This window comes from Xenopus tropicalis, chromosome 10 (assembly GCF_000004195.4).
Source record: "Xenopus tropicalis strain Nigerian chromosome 10, UCB_Xtro_10.0, whole genome shotgun sequence".
NCBI classification, from domain to species: Eukaryota; Metazoa; Chordata; class Amphibia; order Anura; family Pipidae; genus Xenopus; species Xenopus tropicalis.
Genome location: NC_030686.2, coordinates 19,296,167 through 19,311,398, shown reverse-complemented (window position 1 = coordinate 19,311,398; position 15,232 = coordinate 19,296,167).

The window sequence follows — 15,232 nt, the reverse complement described above, 5'->3', positions numbered from 1 at the left end:
ACTTTGGTTTCCTTTGTTTTAATGGCAGCATAGGTAACTCTTATTGGGACTTTCTTTCACTGCTTGCATATTTATGGTTGTTTTGCTGAATCACAATTGCGGTAGGTGCAGTGCATTGTCACCTTGTGACCACAATGACACTGTAATTCTGGGTAAAAATGCTGCATTGTGGGAAAAACACACACGCCATTTGCACTTGAAATTTCACTTTGCTTACTGCACTTGTAAACCTACATGTGCCATCCTGTCTCTCTCAGACTCTCTCCTACACTCACCCAGACTCTCATAAACATACCTAGGCTCACAGGTATGTTGGGGCTTCAATGTAACTTTTTATTTACAGCTAAATGAATCAAACTTCCCCTGAAACTGTGTTGCACTGCTCCTCACATCTTGGGGGGTGCATATAAGATGCACCTTTTTGGGGACCTACAGGATCCTCAGCCCTCCTCGCCGACCAGGGAGTCACAAACTAATATAAAAAGGTATCTTGGAAAAAAGAGAGATCATGGAATATGAATGCAGTATCAGGACATATTTTGTTCAACTTCCTGAGGATAAACAGCAGCTTCATCTATACTTTAATCATGAGTGCAGAACAATCCCAGTAACACATAGCTAACGCACCAGTCAGTTGTGCCATCCAACCACCACAGTCACCATTCTGCTGATGGAACTCTTTGGGCCCTAAAGTCTATTTAAAAAATATACAGACAGCACAAATTCATAGGAACCAGGCTGCAAGACCCAAGCATGCTTTAGGCATCAAACTGTAGATAATATACATGGCCTGGGGGGCAGTGCAGCTGCTGTGGGAGATAAGAGTTGCCCCTCCACATCCACCTATGAATTTAGTAAAGGCAAAGTGCTAAAGACAGTGCCAGGGACACCTCCCTGAAGAGATGTGCTGCATAGTTACACAGGCTTGAAAAAAGATCAAAGTCCATGAAGTTCAACCCTTCCAAGTAAACCCAGCACACACAAACCTATACTTACCTATCTGTACACCAACATTCATAAACTATATATATATGAACATTAATACTAACTAAGCTCTGTTCCTCTAATCTAAAAAGGTGGCCTGATCGTTTTATGGGAAAAAAGAACATCTCCTATCTGCCTCTAATCCCCATGTAATGTACTTGTACAGAGTAATCATGTCCCCTCGCAAGCGCCTTTTTTCCAGAGGAAACAACCCCAACCTCGACAGTCTAATCGCATAGTTTAAATATTCCATCCCCTTTACCAGTTTAGTGGCAGTCTCTGCACTCTCTCCAGCTCATTAATATCCTTTTTGAGGACTGGAGCCCAAAACTGCACTGCATACTCAAGGTGAGGCCTTACCAGGGACCTATAAAGAGGCAAAATTATATTTTCATCCCTTGAGTCAATGCCCTTTTTTTATGCAGGTATAGGATCCCTTATCCGGAAACCCATTATCCAGAAAGCTACAAATTACGGAAAGCCTGTCTCCCATAGACTTCATTTTATCAAATAATTAAAAATTTTAAAACTGATTTACTTTTTCTCTGTAGAAATAAAACAGTACATCGTAATTGATCCCAACTAAGATATAAATAATCCTTATTGGATGCAAAACAATCCTTTTGGGTTTAATTAATGTTTTATTGATTTTTTAGTAGACTTAAGGTATGGAGATCCAAATTACGGAAAGGCCCTTATCTGGAATACCCTTGGTCCCGAGCATTCTGGATAACCGGTCCTATACCTGTATGTCAGGAACACGCCACTCTCAGATGCGTATGACACGGGGACGGGGCAACAAGGGGTTACACGGGGACGGGGCAACAAGGGGTTACACCTTTCACACAGGTTAGACTAACATCAAGCACCCCCAAACACACCACCGCCCCAAATAACTATTCGCTGCCACCATCTATCATTAACAGGCGATAGGAACCTAATACACAAATATATAACACAAGCTTTCTTACTGTAGTTAGGGTTAATTTATAACACAATCTCCTGCTAACAGTCAACTAGTTAATTAGCCTGTACACAGAATTTGCCCCCCCCCCCCCACTCAACACACATACAGCCAAGCAGTTAATACATTCACAAGGTATGTGGGGATCTTTATAGAGCCAAAGGACAGAACTTAATAAATTTTATATTTAATATTACAAAGGTAAACAATGCAAAAAGGTTTTACAAAAAGAGACATATACACACAAACAGTAAATAAAACTAGAAAGGGAAGTTTGAGAACAAACTTCATGTTGGGTTTAAAAACGTGAAGTCACTGAAGGGAGCCCAATGACCCGAATAAAATGTTAGGGAAGCAGGGCATGACTATGTTAGGAGGAAAAGCCACCCCCCTTTTCACCCCCTCCCACCACAGGATATTACAGTTGGTACAGGCAGGGCAAAAGAAAAGGCAGGACCCTCCCCGGATGTGAACTCACATCATTCCGGCGGGAGAAGGAGCAGGATCAACAGCACAGCAGCAGCAGCATCCACGGAGCAGCATGGAGGGAGACGGCCACAACCTGGGTCGCCTGGTGCAGAATTTCCGTGCGGCAGCCCAGCAGCAGGGACCGGAATGGATCCGAGCCAGCTGCAAGATCTTCTGAACGGGACCCCGGACCCGCCGCGGAGGGCGACGAGGAGATCCAAGCCCCCCCCCAGCGCCTTGGCCCATCTGAGGAGGGAGAACGGGCCAAAAGGGGCAGAAGGCGCAGCAACAGCCCAGGACCACGCAGAGGGAGGAGCGAGTGTGGGACTGGAGCGGCACAATGACGCAGAGGCACCGCCGACGGGGAATCCGGGGCCGTAGCGCATCCACAGGAGAGCAGGCAAGTGAGCGGTCACACGGGGGACGGAGGGGAGCAGCAGGACAAGACGGGCGGCCCAGCAAGAGGGGCGCAGGCGCCCAGCAGGGGCGCACGCGTCACGAGGGAGAGGACCCGGCGCGCAGGGGTGACGTCATCACCCGGGGACAGCGGCGCCACACCGGAGGTCCGGGAGGAGGGGACGGCCCAGGCACTAACAGAAGGGGGAAGTGCAGGGGGCCCCACAGCCGTGAGTAAAGTGGCAGCAGGGAAGAAGGGAGAGGAGCACAGCAGGCCGCCGGCCCCCAGGGTCAGCTGGGAGGGCAGCGCGACACGGCCCCAGCACCTGCTGGGGACCAGGAACCCCAGACAGTGAGGGAGAACCCGGGAGGGCAGGAGGCAGGGGATCAGACAGGGGCCACAGCGGGACACGCGAGCCAAGCCCGAGGGCGGGGCGATCCGGGCGGGAGAGGACACCCGCGGTGAGGGGCAGGACGCTCACGGCCACGGAAAGGTCAACATGGGAGAGGAGCCGGGATGGGAGTCGCAGCAGCAGGGACAGACGTGTAGGCACTGGAAGGAGCCGGTCCAGGGAGGCGAGACTCCGGGGGAGGTCCGGGAGCAGGCCACGCGGCATCAGAGGTGCAGGCCATTACAGAGGGTCCGCAGGGGGAGCACGCCAGAGGAGCAGGTGCAGGGATCGGGGGAGGTCCTGGAGGAGGGAGCGCTCTCGCTCTTTCTTTTCCCACAGAAGCAGTTCGGACGGCTCGGGGCGGGCGAGCCCTGGAGCCAGGAACTCCAGACGAGAGCGACAGCGAGGTTCCAGGAGCCGGTTGACGACAAGGAGAGGGACACCCGGAGTCGGTCCAGCATCAGGAGCTAGAGGAGACCAGCAGAGCAGAGGCCGACAGCCAGTGAGGACGGCAGAACAGCGAGAAGTGGCAGTTCAACAACGGTCCAGTGTGCCCAGACGGCCAGTGGGTCAGGAGGTGAGCGAGAAACAAGGGGAGACACGGAAGGGGGGCAAGGGAGCAACACAACAGCACTACTGGAGGGGCTAAAACACTTTCTGGCAGGATGGGAGGGCCGGCAAGTAGGGGAAAGGGCCACTAACTTCTCACAGGTGTGGGCTAGGAAGGCAGGACCAGTGGTGGAGCAGGTGGCAACCCCAACAGCACCAGTGATATCCACAGACGTAGGGGTGGAGGCAGCCAAGGATCCACCAAGCGAGCTAGGGGCCACTAAGGGCGGGAAAACTGAGGATGGGAAAAAAGAAAGGGAAAAGGAAAGGGAGGAGCTCACGAGCAGCATAGCAGAAACGGCCCGCCAAAATGCCTACATGGCCTTTGCGGGTCCACTCGGGGTATACATCAAGCAGGAACAAAAGGAAAAAATTTGGAAAGGGGAGTTCGTAGAAATCTTCTCCCTACTTCCGCTGGACGAAGTGCTAGAATTTAAGGAAGACGACAAAAAAGACAGTAAAAAGGAGGAGGAGGAGAAGAAGAAGCGCTACAGAAAGTTGCCAAAAACCTTTGGCAACTGGCTGAGGGCCTTCTGCATTTTGGCCAGTATTATCGGGGAGAAAAACCCCGACAAATGCTTGGCGCTCTCCTGTTATGTAGATAGCATTTGGGAGGCATTCCGGACATATGGAGGGCTAGCCTGGTGGCGGTACACGAACAGTTCCGCCAGCGGCTAGCTGCAAATCCTACCATGAGATGGGACCAGATGAACATCACTCTCTGGCTCAAACTCATGATGGCACAGAGAGCAGGTCCCTTTCAAAAGGGGGCCAGGGGGTTGCAACAGGGAGCCACCTCAGCCCCGACCAAGCCTGGATACTGCTGGCAATTTAATGGGAGCACCTGCAAGTGGGGCACTGCGTGCAAGTACAAGCACGAATGCTCCAACTGCGGAGGTTCCCATTCATATGCCCGCTGCTTCAAGAGGGGGAAGGGGACAGGCAAGCCAGGGGAAACTGCAAAAGGGGAAGACCCCGGTGAGGTTAGGCGCGATGTTACCGTGGCTCGACTGCTACGGTAAACGGGAGGCCGCGGTACTTCTGAGAGAGGGGTTTAGGGAGGGTTTCAGGATTCCATTCCAGGAGAGGGAGGGAAAAATGGTATTACACAACCTGAAGTCAGCAGCGCAGCACCCGGACATAGTGAGGGATAAGCTTAGTAAGGAGGTGGATTTGGGCAGTATGGCGGGCCCTTTCAGCAACCCACCCCTGGACAACCTGAGGGTCTCCCCCTTGGGGGTGGTCCCTAAGAAAGAGCCCGGGAAATTTAGGCTTATTCACCATCTCTCACACCCAAACGGTGAATCTGTAAATGACGACATTGACAAAGAACTATGTTCAGTGTCATATACGTCATTTGACCGGGCGGCTGACCTGGTGCGCCTGGCGGGGCATGGCGCACTGATGGCGAAGGCCGACAAAGAGGCGGCCTTCCGCTTGCTTCCGATACATCCAGAGTGCCATCACTTCTTGGGCTGCTGGTTTGAAGGGGCTTATTTTGTGGACCTATGCCTGCCAATGGGCTGTGCTATATCCTGCGCCGATTTTGAGGCCTTTAGCACTTTTCTGGAATGGGTCGTTAAAGTGAGGGCAGGATGTAGCTTAATGGTCCACTACCTAGACGACTTTTTCTGCGTCAGGCAGGCAAATGCAGATACCTGTTTCCATCTGTTGGAAACGCTTCAGGAAGTCGCGGCTAGTTTCGGGGTCCCACTAGCGGCAGATAAGACGGAAGGGCCAGCAACAGTGATGCGGTTCTTGGGCTTGGAGATTGACTCGGTGGCAGGGGAGTGCCGGCTCCCAACCCAAAAGGTTGAGGACCTCACGCGCGAAGTGGGCAGTTTGCGTAGGGACAAGAAAGCTACTCTCCAGAGGCTGCAGTCCATGCTAGGCAAGCTGAACTTTGCTTGCAGGGTCATTCCAGTTGGCAGAGTGTTCAGTAGAAGGCTAGCACAGGCTACAGCGGGAACACAGGCACCACATCACCATGTGAGGCTAAACAAGGAGGTCAGGACAGATTTGGGGGTGTGGGAAGCATTCCTAACTGGTTTCACCGGTAGAGTTCTGTTCCGGGCGTCAGAAACCACGGCGCAGGAACTGGAACTCTACACAGACACAGCAGGGAGTAAGGGCTTCGGAGCTTATTTGGCAGGCTAGTGGTGTGCAGCCCAATGGCCACAGGAATGGGTGGAGGCAGGGCTAGTGCGCAACCTGGTCTTCCTTGAACTGTTCCCCATAGTAGTGGCCATGTTCATTTGGGAAAGGGAGCTAAGAAATAGGAGGATAGTTTTCTACTCGGATAACATAGGGGTTCTACAAGGTATCAACAATTGGTCGGCATCCTATCAACCGGTGCTCAGGCTACTGAGGGCCCTAGTTTTGTGCTGTCTTAAGCTGAACGTTAGTTGCAGGGCTCGCCATGTGGAAGGGTGCAAGAACGATATCGCTGACGCCCTCTCTCGCTCTCAATGGGAGCGAATTCGGCAGGTGGCACCAACAGCGGAGAAGGAGGGGACTCCTTTCCCAAGTCAGCTGTGGCGGCTGGGGGACGGCGACTAATGGAATTGGTGAAAGCGTCAGTCGCGGAATCCACCTGGGTGGCATATGGTAAGGCGTGGGAAGAGTGGTGGCAGCTGGAGAAGTGGGCAGGTAGTTTCAGGACCAGGGAGGACAGACGGGACGCGCTGGTATGGTACGTAACGTGGCTAGTGGAGCAAAAAAAGTCAGCGGCGGTAGTTGAGAAGCGCATGGCAGGACTGGCATTCCTGTTCAAACTGTCAGGTGTAGAAGATCTGACTAAGGAGTTCTTCATAAGGCAGGCAATCAAGGGTTTCAAGAGAGGAAAGGTTTCCAGGGATGCTAGGCGCCCCATTTCATTCGAACTGCTGAGCAAGTTGCAATCCATGCTTATTCAGGTGTGTTCGTCTGAATTTGAAGTTCAGTTGTTCCAGACGGCATTTGCCTTGGCTTTTTTTTGGAGCTTTTAGAGAAGGAGAGCTAACAAATAAAAGCAAAATAGTTTCGGGGGGCCTGGAAGTCGCAGACACACAAGTTGACGGGGAAAGAGTTGTCATCAGGCTGGGGAGGTCAAAGACGGACATATGGGGAAAAGGTGCCGTGATCACACTATACAGATTGGATGGGGGGCGGGCTTGCCCAATAGGATTCATGCAAAGATACATGGAGGTGAGACCAAACTTGGGTCGTTCCCTGTTGATTCATGAGGATGGTAGTCCTCTGACCCGGTTCCAATTCGGAAAGGTACTGCGTATAGGTCTGCAAGCCATTGGGGTAAAACCGGAAGAGTTTGGTACACACTCCTTCCGGATTGGAGCGGCAACAGAGGCCGCGAGGATGGGGCTTGGCGATGACGTGGTAAAGAAAATCGGCAGGTGGGAATCCCTGCGTTTCCAGAGTTACGTACGGGCTGCTGGCCTAAGCATGTTTTAAAAAAAAAAAAAAAAAAATTTATGCTGACACAGTGTTGGTTTTGGTTTATGTTTGTTTGATTACAGAAGGACGATCCGTGTGGGTGATCGGCCATTCCTTCGTGTGTTGGGCCAGATGGCGAGCCGCAGTTAGGAAACATGGTCTGCAGCTGGGCTTTCCGGAGGGCACGGTTCGGTTTCACTGGTATGGTGTACCTGGCATGAGGTGGAAAGGTGTGGGCCTTACCTTCATGCAGAACATGAGATCCGGCTGGCTCCGGACATTCTGGTGATCCACGCCGGGGGGAACGACATGGGCGTCATCCCACAAAGGGAGTTGGTGGCAGGGCCGGGCCAAGGTATTTTGGCACCCTAGGCAAGGGCTTCAATCATCCCCCCCCACATTACAATTTCACACCTTACCATATGGTTTCAAATTTTTTTTTTAACTCTTTTTTTTTTTTTATATATATTATATATATATTTTTTTATATAAGGGGGGGCAGTAATGAAATAGAGAAAGTACAGAGAAGAGCGACTAAGCTGATAAAGGGAATGTGCTCAGTTATGGGGAAAGGCTGGCCCAGTTGGGATTGGTTACACTGGGGAAGGGACAGTTAAGGGGGGGTCATTATATATAAATATATAAGGGGGGGCAGTAATGAAATAGAGAAAGTACAGAGAAGAGCGACTAAAGGTGGCCATACACGAGCAGATCCGCTCGCTTGGCGATGTCGCCAAGCGAGCGGATCTTCCCCCGATATCCCCACCTACGGGTGTGCGATATCGGGGAGCATTTAGGTAAAAAAAAAAATAATCCGATCATTTGGCCCTGGGGCCAAACGATCGGATTATGTGGGCGGCAATGGGGCAGTCGGATCGGGGACTGCATCAACGAGCCGATGCGGTCCCCGATCCGACCAGATTTTCTAACCTGGCCGATCGAGATCTGGCCAATTTCAGGCCATATATCGGTCGGCCAGGCCGCTCTGCTCTCCCCATACACGGGCCGATTAGCTGCCGAATCGGTCCAAGGGACCGATATCGGCAGCTATAGTCGGCCCGTGTATGGGGACCTTAAGCTGATAAAGGGAATGGGCTCAGTTATGGGGAAAGGCTGGCCCAGTTGGGATTGGTTAATATAAGGGGGCCATATAATAAACTCCCTGTTGCTTTATTGACCAGTAGGCACTAAGTAAGCAGACACAAAAAAGGGTTGTTACAGTGAAGCTGTAAAGCAGTGAAATTCAATCCTCACTAAAAAAACAATGTTATTAATATTAACACTTTCAGCCCAGGGACTAAAGCTATTGCCTTTTTGGGGTTAGTAAAAATTACCCCAGCCCTCCCCATCTCATGCAAACTGGAGGCAGATTCAGATGTTTTGCTTCCTCTCAATCACACGGTAGTTTGGTATTATTCAATGAAGCAACTAACATAAGTACTGTTTTTGGCTTTTTTCAACCTCAGCTACTATGTACATTATAAATATGGATAGCAGTATACCCATTCAAACAATATACTATGATACTATATATATATATATATTCTCATAGTATACACATAACATAACACACATATAAAGGGGTCAGAAGACAGCAGAACACTAAGGGGCTGATTTACTAACCCACGAATCCGACCCGAATTGGAAAAGTTCCGACTTGAAAACGAACATTTTGCGACTTTTTCGTATTTTTTGCGATTTTTTCGGCGTCTTTACGAATTTTTCGTTACCATTACGATTTTTGCGTAAAAACGCGAGTTTTTCGTAGCCATTACGAAAGTTGCGTAAAATCGCCCGATTTCTCCGTAGCGTTAAAACTTACGCGAAAAGTTGCGCCTTTTTCGTAGCGTTAAAACTTAAAAGGTGCAAAGTTTCGCGTAAGTTTTAACGCTACGAAAAAAGCGCAACTTTTTGCGCAAGTTTTAACGCTACGAAAAATCGCCAGATTTTACGCAACTTTCGTAATGGCTACGAAAAACTCGCGTTTTTACGCAAAAATCATGTTGGTAACGAAAAATTCGTAAAGACACCGAAAAAATACGAAAAAAAATCGCAAAATACCGATCATTACGAAAAAAACGCAATCGGACTCATTTAGACCCGTTCGTGGGTTATTAAATGTGCCCCTTAGTCTAAATGTTTCTTTAACATATTTAAGTCTATCACGCAAAACACTACTTGGTTGCTATAGCTGCTGGAAATGTTTGGAGAGCTGCTAAACAAAAATCTACATAATTGAAAAAATCACAAAGAAAATCAAGACCAACTGCAAATTGTCACTATCTACATCACAGAATGGTAGACACAACACAGAGCAGGACAGGCATAAAAATGATACCCAGAGCCACGAGGCATCATCAACATTATAAAGGCACAAACATCATATTGATAAGCAACAAAACAGTGAGATCTAAAGCCCAGCCCTAGGACAAATAGTCAATGTCACACGAATGGCCTGATGATTTACAGTTAAGGCACGCTAAATTCTTATTAACAGCCCATTTAGTGAAAAAATATTTAGCTCCATACATTAAAAACATCAAAAAGCTTCTTATTAAATCTTGGCAAATCTGGCATTTATTTCTGCATTTTAAAGTATATTTTTTAATTTTTTATAATAAATCACACAAAACAGTCACAGGCAGCACATCAGCCCAAACTTAAAACCAAATAATCACAGCACACATGAAACACCACCCCACCCCTAGTCACAGCATGCATAACCCTTATCAGTGCTAAAACAAAAGCCCCTACCCCCTAGTCACAGCACACATAACCCTAATCAGTTCCAGCACAGCAGCAACCACCCCCAGTCACAGCACAGTCACATGTATTGCCCCACCCGAAGCCCAGCCACGGCCCAAGTAAGATAGAACTAAAAAATGGGTAGCTGCCATTATCATGCCACATAAAAAAAGCCCCCAATTGCCCCCATGTACCAGTGCCAACAGCCATCATATTGCCCCCATGTATTTGTGCCAGCACCCAACATATTGCCCCCATCTGTACTGTGCCAGAAGCAGCCAACCCCTCATATTGCCCTCCCATCTGTACCTGTGTCAGCAGCCAAGCCACCCCTCATATTGCCCCCCATCTGTACTGTGCCAGCAGCCAAGCCACCCCTCATATTGCGCCCCCAGGCCCCAGCATCTGTACCTGTGCCAGCAGCCAAGCCACCCCTCATATTGCGCCCCCAGGCCCCAGCATCTGTACTGTGCAAGCAGCCAAGCCACCCCTCATATTGCGCCCCCAGGCCCCAGCATCTGTACTGTGCCAGCAGCCAAGCCCCCCTCATATTGCGCCCCCAGGCCCCAGCATCTGTACTGTGCCAGCAGCCAAGCCCCCCTCATATTGCCCCCCATCTGTACTGTGCCAGCAGCCCAGCCCCCCTCATATTGCCCCCCATCTGTACTGTGCCAGCAGCCAAGCCCCCCTCATATTGCCCCCCATCTGTACTGTGCCAGCAGCCAAGCCACCCCTCATATTGCGCCCCCAGCATCTGTACCTGTGCCAGCAGCCAAGCCCCCCTCATATTGCCCCCCATCTGTACTGTGCCAGCAGCCAAGCCGCCCTCATATTGCGCCCCCAGGCCCCAGCCTCTGTACCTGTGTCAGCAGCCAAGCCCCCCTCATATTGCCCCCCATCTGTACTGTGCCAGCAGCCCAGCCCCCCTCATATTGCCCCCCATCTGTACCTGTGTCAGCAGCCAAGCCCCCCTCATATTGCCCCCCATCTGTACTGTGCCAGCAGCCAAGCCCCCCTCATATTGCGCCCCCAGGCCCCAGCATCTGTAACTGTGTCAGCAGCAGCAGTGTCTCGAAATCCCAGGTCCCAGTCAGCCAAGGCCAGCAGTCCTGCTCACTTAGCCAGCCCACAGCACAACTGAACCGACCGCCGCCGCACCCAAGCGCCTTCTGCGCCTTCTGGCGCCTTGTGTTTCAATGACACGCATGCGTAGGGGGGGCGTGCCCAATACGCATGCGTGTCATACAGGCGCACGGATTAAGCGCCAGTATAGGGAAGGTGCGCGCCGCTCGGTTCCTGCTGCTGGGACATTTAAAGAAAATTAATCATGCCAGAGGGGGGTTTGAGCGGCGGTGGTGTAAATACTGTTAAAAAAAAAAAAAAAAATTTCCCTTTAATATGCGCCCCCAAGTGATTGCGCCCTAGGCAGGCGCCTACTCTGCCTACCCCTAGTCCCAGCCCTGGTTGGTGGAGGTAATGAACCACAGTTACCTGGTGCCTAACCCTGCAAAGTTTGGGGACCCTGGTGTTATTACTGTGAGAATGGCAGCAGGTTGGATTTCCGCCAAGTGTTGGTTGCTCCAACCACTCTCAACATTTTGAGAGAGCGGACAAGAAATATGTTTCTAGATTACTTGAACAGATTGCTCAAAATCATCATCTAATAAAATACTGCATCATTGTTCTTTGTTTTAATGTTAGCAAAATAGGTCTGTCCTCTTTTTTTAACCCTTTCCCTGCCAAAGACGTAGGTACTACGTCGTTTTAAAAAAGCAGTTATATGCCAACAACGTAGTACCTACGTTTTTGGTACTAGTGCAGAGAGTCAGCTGTTCCCCCAACCCCCTCGGCAAGGAGCCAAGGGGGCTGGTAAGTATTTACAAGCAGCAGGCCGATCGCACGCATCTGCTGCTTGTCGAGTCTGTTCCCCTGTTTCTTGCTCCTCCTAGCTCCGCCCACGCACTTCCTGTGCTGCGAGGACTGCAGAGAGGACTGCCTGCCTGCGATCCCTGCTGGTAAGTGCTCTTTATTTGCCTAATACACACACTTACACACATTTACATACACATCTACACACAATTTAGCATACTTTTTTTTTTGTCCGATTTTGCACACTCTAGCACACTTTAGCACACTTATATACACACTTACACACTATCACACAAATTTTAGATGTGTGCACACATGTATACACAATTTTTTGTGTATACAGATTTTTTTTTTTTTACTTTTTTTTTTACCCCTTTGTCTTTAGTTTTTTCCCCTAAAAATTTTATTTTGACAGCCTGACTATTGGATCTGTTATTCTAACCACTAATTACACTGTCATGTGACTTATTTTGTTGTCATCGATTTACACAATTTTTGTGGTTTTATTGCATTTTTATCCCTGTATAACTGTTCCTAATCTGTTTTTAGCATAGCTTTGCCAGGTGTAACTTTGGTGTAGAAAAATAACTTTACCTATTTTGAATTCCTTAGAATGTCTACTTTCCAAAAATGTATGGGTTTCTGGGGGTCTCTGTATAGTTTGGGGGTGTTACGCATAATACGCTGACAGGGGGCTCTGTGTGCAAAAGCTGAGTTGGCAGGCAAGAAATCCTTATGCGCTATTTTCATTTTGGGGTCAGTACATACTGCAGACTTGGGTATATCTATGCATATTGGGCATCAAACTGTTCAGTAGACCTTAGGTGTTCCTATTTGGGGTGACTTGCCTTTGTACACAAGAAATTGTGTGAGATAAATGCAGCAAATTGCAATATTTTTATGCGATTTTCTGAAATGTCATAAAAACCACTAACTTTAGGAAAGCTTTGCAGATTGGTACTTTGGTGTAGAAAGGACTCTTTACCCTTGTTGGATTTGTCAGAATGTGTACTTTCCAATAATATATGGTTTTCTGGGGGTCTGTGTATAGTTAGGAGGTCTTATGGCACATAATACCCTGACAGGGGGCTCTGTGTGCAAAAGCTGAGTTGGCAGGCGAGAAATCCATATGCGCTATTTTCGTTTAGGGTTCAGTAAATACCACAGACTTTGGTATATCTAAGCATATTGGGCATCAAACTGTTCAGTAGACCTTAGGTGTTACTATTTGGGGTGATTTGCCATTGTATGCAAGTAATTGTGTGAGATAAATGCGGCAAATTGCAACATTTTTATGCTATTTTCTGAAATGTCATAAAAACCACTAACTTTAGGAAAGCTTTGCAGATTGGTACTTTGGTGTAGAAAGTACTCTTTACCCTTGTTGGATTTGTCAGAATGTGTACTTTCCAAAAACATATGGTTTTCTGGGTTTTTCTGTACAGTTAGGGGGTCTTACAGCACATAATACACGGTCATTGGGCTTTTTTTGCAGAAATTGAGTTGGCAGCTGAGAAAATTCCTATGCACTATTTTCATTTGGGTGCCTCTGTACACCACATACTTTGGTAAATCTTTGCATATTGGGCATCAAACTGTTCAGTAGACCACTGGCATTCATATTTAGGGTGATGTGTCATTATATGTAAGAAATGCTGTAAGATAAATATTGCAAATTGCAACAATTTTAGGCCTTTTTCAGAAAAGTCATAATAACCATCAACTTTAGGAAGGCTTTCCAAATTAGTACTTTGGTGTAGAAAGTCTTCTTTACCCATGTTGGATTTATCAGAATGTGTACTTTCCAAAAAGATATGGCTTTTAGGGGTTACCCTACATTTCTGCAGCTTCTACCCCTCATAAAACTGCCATGTGTTTATGAATTAGGTAAATGTAAGCCATGAAATTAGTGTGCACAAGGTATATTTTGGGGTCTCTAAGTGCTATGTGCTTTGATAAACCTATGTAAAGTGGGCATCAAACTGTTCAGTAGACCTCTGGGGTTCATATTTAGGGTGTTTTATCTTGGTCCCTAATGACCTGTAGAAAATAAGATGCTGCATAGTGGAAGTTTTGAGGTGATTTTTGGAAATGTCATAAAAATCGTCAAACTTTACGATTCAGGGGAATGTGTACTTTCCAAAAATATATGGCTTCCTGTGGTGAGCATACTTTTTTGTAGCATTATCCCACAAAGCATGTAAATGTGTTGATTTTGCAGAAGCTAAAATGACAGAAATGACAGTACATATGGGGGTATAATTACATTGGGGCCCCTACATGCCACATACTTAGGTAAACCTATACATATTTGGCATCAAACTGTTCAGTGGACCCCTGGCGTTCATATTTAGGGTGTTTTATCTTGGTACCTAATGATACGTGGGAGATAAGATGCTGCAAACTGGAAGCTTTGACAGGATTTTTGGAAATGTTATCAAAATTGCCAAATTTAGGAAAGCTTTGCGGCTTGGTACTTTGGAGTAGAAAGACAAAAGTACCCGGTTTAGATTTGGGGGAATGTGTACTTTCCAAAAATGTATGACTTTCTGGGATGAGTTTACTTTATACTAGCGCTATCCCACATATAATGATATAAATGTGTTGATTTTGCAGGAGCGGAAATGACAGAAATGACAGTACATATGGGGGTATGTTCACATTGGGGCCCCTACATGCCACATACTTAGGTAAACCTATACATATTGGGCATCAAACTGTTCAGTGGACCCCTGGCGTTCATATTTAGGGTGTTTTATCTTGGTACCTAATGCTATGTGGGAGATAAGATGCTGCAAAGTGGAAGCTTAGAGGGGATTTTTGGAAATGTCATCAAAATTGCTAACTTTAGAAAAGCTGTGCGGCTTGGTACTTTGGAGTAGAAAGACATGGGTACCCATTTTAGATTCGGGGGAATGTGTACTTTCCAAAAATATATGACTTTCTGGGGTGAGCGTACTTTTTACTAGTTTTATCCCACATATAATGATGTAAATGTGTTGATTTTGCAGGAGCTGAAATGACAGAAATGACAGTACATATAGTGGTATGTTCACATTGGGACCCCTACATGCCACATACTTAGCTAAACCTATACATATTGGGCATCAAACTGTTCAGTGGACCCCTGGCGTTCATATTTAGGGTCAATAGGGACTATCATGAGAAAGACAAAATGCCTTTTACACTTCCATCACCTAGTTAGTGCACAGACGTTCTTCCTGCAATGGGCTTACTGTCAGGAAATGGGGGGATTAGTACCTGCTTCCCTCTAATAAATAACTACTGTTAACTCTCTTAAGGATGAGATCTCTTTCTGCAGACATTCTAGGCCTAGAACCAGTCATATGGTTAATACAGTGTAGAAAGCATA